The sequence below is a fragment of the Lasioglossum baleicum genome, chromosome 4 (genome assembly GCF_051020765.1).
Source record: "Lasioglossum baleicum chromosome 4, iyLasBale1, whole genome shotgun sequence".
NCBI lineage: Eukaryota > Metazoa > Arthropoda > Insecta > Hymenoptera > Halictidae > Lasioglossum > Lasioglossum baleicum.
Genome location: NC_134932.1, coordinates 18942488 through 18947437, shown reverse-complemented (window position 1 = coordinate 18947437; position 4950 = coordinate 18942488). Strand labels below are relative to the sequence as shown.

The window sequence follows — 4950 nt, the reverse complement described above, 5'->3', positions numbered from 1 at the left end:
ATTAACCTCCATATGTCCTAAATCTAATAGTTTACGAGATATTATCAAAAGAATTTTCTTTCTTCTTTGGATATTATCTTGTTAGCTATTTGGTTTAGGACATATGAAGGTCAACAGTTTTGTACTCAGAATTTGATACTCTACCGATCTATGGTATAAAAAATAGGACATTCTATGTATTTAAAAAAATGAAGTTGACCTTCATATCTCTAAAAAAAATGACATAAAAACGAAATTTTTTTTTGCATCGTGTCAGCCCCATTGTACCATTCAACTTTGTCCTTACCATATTTTACGTATCTTTAGAAACAACAAAGATATTTGAGGTACAAACGTTTGGTGACTCAACCTGTATACATAGATGTAGATAGAAAAAATAATGATCTAAATGTCGCGATATCTCGGTGCAATTCGCTTGCATAACCTCGGCGCCAACACTATTGGCAAGGAAACTTTTCCTGACCAAAAAAAACATACCCTTCCATCGTCCAATAAATAAATAAGTAACAAAACCAATGGAGTACCTCATTATTCACTATCAAAAGAGAAATTTACCAAATGTCCTACCAACTGCCCGCAACGGGTAAAGCCAGTCTGTCATGAATCGTTAATGCAGTCTGCCACTCCTCTGACCGTTATTCTGACACCGGTATCACCGCGGCGGAGCACATTGAAGAATATTTTAACGATCCGATTCGGATCATAAGGGTCGGGCAGTCAGTCGTTTTCACGGGTACCTGGAGGCTCTATTTTAATCCGTTTAATCACCCCCGTGCTTTCCTTCGCTATGCAAAAATCCGTCCTTCGTCCGAGCGTTGTAAGACGATCCCCGACGATCCTCGTCGTTATCCGATGAAATCCGCGGCGGTAATAACTCGCCGAACCACTTAAAACTATCGAAACCACTTAAAATTCGAAATAATCTGGGGTGCATGGACTCGTATCGTTTTAAACTTTCAGGGGCGACGTATCTGTCTACAGGGTGTCTCAGCCAAAGCAGGCCACCAAAATATCTTCTTTATTTTTAACGACACGAAATAATATTTATGGCATAATTTAATCGGTATCGAAGGAGGAATATCGTAGAAGACAATTTTTTTTTGTTCGGTCATTTTTCCATAGTTTTTTCAAGGTCATGGTTATTTTTTATCCGGAAAACTTTTTTTTATTCGATTTTGTTAATGATTTGAGCATATTCAAATGTATTTTTTCAGTCGCTATAAGATGGAATAGAAAAAAAGTTTTCCCGATAAAAAATAACGTTGACCTTGAAAAAACTATGAAAAAATAACCGTACAAAAAAAATTGTTCTTCTATGATATTCCTCCTTCGATACCATTTAAATTATGCCGCAAATATTTTTCGTGTCATTAAAAATAAAGGAGATATTTAGGTGGTCTGCTTTGGCTGAGACACCCTGTATAGCACTGACTCTGAGGAATATTTCAAAATTGATTTTTATGCATTAGATTTTGAATATTTTCTCTCTATTAGTATTTTCTAACCTAGTAGACTGCTGCGTCTGACCATTGCGCGCTATTTCTACTTAGCTCGTCTCTGCAGACAGGTGTAATATTTCGAATATTCTAACGATAGAAACCCATCAGTATGGAAACAAATATAATTATTAATCTTATGAATATTATGAAAAATAATCAATGAACTTTTTGAAATGTATTTTTCATTATTATACGCATTAATTAAAGAGTTGTGATAACTGTTAGTCCATCAATGTCATCGAATGATTTGTCTATGTTTATCATACATTCGCCTTCTGATCTGTTTTTCGAACATTTATAGCGTACTACAATTAATGTTATTGGCGCTCTGGTTCGATCAGTTGGAAAAATATAAGCAAGTTTGCAAAATATTACATGAAATTTAATTCGACGTTTCGGTCTCAATTTAGACCATTTTCAAGAATAGAAAAATTTCCGTTTTGCGTTTCTAAAAATTTTTCTAAAAATTTCTTGAAAATGGTCTAAATTGAGACCGAAACGTCGAATTAAATTTCATGTAATATTTTGCAAACTTGCTTATATTTTTCCAACTGATCGAACCAGAGCGCCAATAACATTAATTGTAGTTTAAACAATTGTCGATCGAGATCCAGAGAACTATTTATAGCGTACGGTCAAATTGCTTGGAGTACAAAAGGTAAACTGCCGGCTCCTGAGCCGATGTAAATTCAACCGTGCACTACTGTATTTGAAAATTCGCCAAACCATTTGAAACTATCGAGAGCGTCGAATCCGACATAATCAGAGGTGGGACTCGTATCGCTTTAATCCGTCGTGCGTTCGTCAAAGCGGTCGGAACACGGGACGGGATCGCTACTCGGAAGAATCTCGATCGCTCGGTACCGCTCCGCTCGGCTCCGCTCCGATCCGCTTCGGGCCGGGCGTAACGCGCTCTCGAAGTTTCCACGAAGTGGTTTCGGGGGTGATTGATTTCCCACATCGAATCGTCGACATCGACTTGGGCCACGGTTAGGCGGCTGCGGAGAGCGATTCGAGGAGCTGAAGGGGGTTTGAGGGGGTCGATGGGGGTGAAAAGGGTAGTCGAGTGTACGGGGACGGGGAAGCGGAACTGAGATTCTGTGGTTTACCCGCGGAAAACCGTTGACTGCGTTGAGAACAACGATTCGATTGATTTATCGCGGTTGACGTTAATTAATTGGAGGCGACGCTCGTGCATCCCGACTTCGTTTCAAGATATTGTGCCGAGCGACGGCGCATCGATGGTATACCGTAATATCGTTGACTGTTCAACTCGATTCCACCGTTCGTTCCCGGACGTTTCTTCGCATTAACCAATTGCATCATAAAGAAAAATGGAAACGAATGCACTTATCACTAGTTTTTATTTATCATTTTTAAGAAGAATTTTATATAGTGATAAGGAACGTTATATGTATTTAAATCATTTGAACATGTCAGTTATATACACTGTTATGTACAGAGTGTATAAAAAGTAATGGTCATCTGTCGTAGGGGTGAATCTACACCTCTGGATCGGTGGACATTTGTAAAAGAAATTTGCCGCAAAATTGTTGTTAAAATTGTTTTTTACATCAACACCTTCCATTCATCCAGAAAAGAAAAAGTTTGAAAGAAGTCACATGTCGCGAACAAAAAGTTAAAGTTTTGGCAAAATTTGATTATTCTGTATAATAATATCATGACCGCAAGGTAGGAAGCGATGTTATTTTACTTTTTTCTAGCATTTTATACTGTCTGAAATATTAAATTTCTAATTTTTCGTTTATTTTTTGTTACGGGCAAGACCCGTCCTTTAAGGCCATGAACACCCGCATAAAATCCCGTCTTCTTTCTCTTTGTGTGTATATATGTACACACCTTGAATTGATTTCGCGTAACGCATTTAGCTACTGTTCGTCGACGTCCAACGCCATTGAACGCGATTAATACGCTTATACGGGGCACCGACGAGAAGCAACGGCCTCGTTCTACCCCCCGAGTTTCATTCCCGTAAGAGTTTCGAGGAAATTATTTATCCTTTTTCGTTATTTTTTTTTTCGTCTTGTTCCCCTTTCGTGTGTTCGAATCTGATCGGGCGAAATGGAATTATCGGGACTCGGGTATATCGGGTCCAGCTTAACTCGCGTAACCGGTTCACTCGTCGTTTTGTTCATTGGAAATAATTTGAAACCGATATTCGAATGTTTGGAACGCCTCTCGGCTTTTGAATGCGCGAAACAGGAGCTCTGTTTCTTTGTTTCCTACTTTTTTCAACTTGTGGCAGTATTCTTGTGAGGTTACGCAATTCGGGGATGGTAGATTGTGCTCGTTTTATAGATCGGAGCTTTGGATTCGCCCTGTGAACGAGTTTGTTAAGTCTAAAAATAAAAACAAATACATAGATATAATAATTTATAACATGGAAGAGACGTATGTCTTTGAGAGATTTGTTAGGTAAACTCTTGGTCGGTTGTGTACGTTACGTCCTCTTGATGTATGATAGTTTTATGAAGCAAAATGGTGAATATGAAAAAATGTTATTTATGTGAAATGGATGGTTGGATTATATGCATTTGGTATATTTGAATTGTTACCAGCGATGTGAAGAAATTTTCTTTGTTACCTACTGGTTACATTTAGGTGACAGTAAATGTAATCTTACTATTTTTCTTTTTTTTTAAGACTGTATATTTTACAACAATTTACAGATAGGAAATTATTAACACGTTGATCACACACTCAACGATCACAACAATTCGTAAAAGAAAAGCAATTCACACACATTTCACAAAATAAATACTGAGAAGTTAGAATTTATAAAGTTAATCCACTTTTTGCTCTGGTAAGCAAATTTACACATATCTGTCACAGCAGAAATGAATTTTTAAGTCTCGAGAAATAATTGCGTCACCTAAATATGAGTGATATAAATCAATGTGTTAATAGTATCTCATTATATTAAATTCTTAAGCTCACAAAAAAACTAACCACCCAAATAATAAGTATAGAAACCATGTTCGTTTATCAAGCTTCGTTTCCACGCGATTAGAGTTACAGTATTTTTCCTCCATTTATATTTACGAACGTAGTAAACTAGTGCGTCTGACTATTGCGCGCTATTTCTACTTAATGCATCATCTCTACTTCTAGATTTTGTGTCTTTTAACGATATAAGCCAAACAATATGCAATAATATATAATCATTAATACCATGAATATTATTAGAAGTAAATAGTAAACATTTTAACATATATTTTGTATTATCGTACACATTAACGTTCACTTCGCCCGACGATCCACGGCCTATCCCAACCGTCAAGCATACGTTCTCGGAACGAGTTTCGACATTTCCTAGAAAACAATTTTCTTGGTTATCTTTTGCACAAATTGTTAGAGTCACTCTCGTCAGCCGACCAATCACAAAACGCCATTCCCTCGAAAATAAGTGTAATCACTCGTCATATCAGCG

At 37.1% G+C, this 4950-nt stretch overlaps 1 protein-coding gene across 2 annotated transcripts in view; it reads left to right on the top strand.

The window, feature by feature from the left end:
- LOC143207824 (uncharacterized) overlaps positions 1–4950 on the top strand; it is a 171803-nt gene that overhangs the window by 95464 nt on the left and 71389 nt on the right. The gene's annotated exons all lie outside the window — the stretch shown is intronic.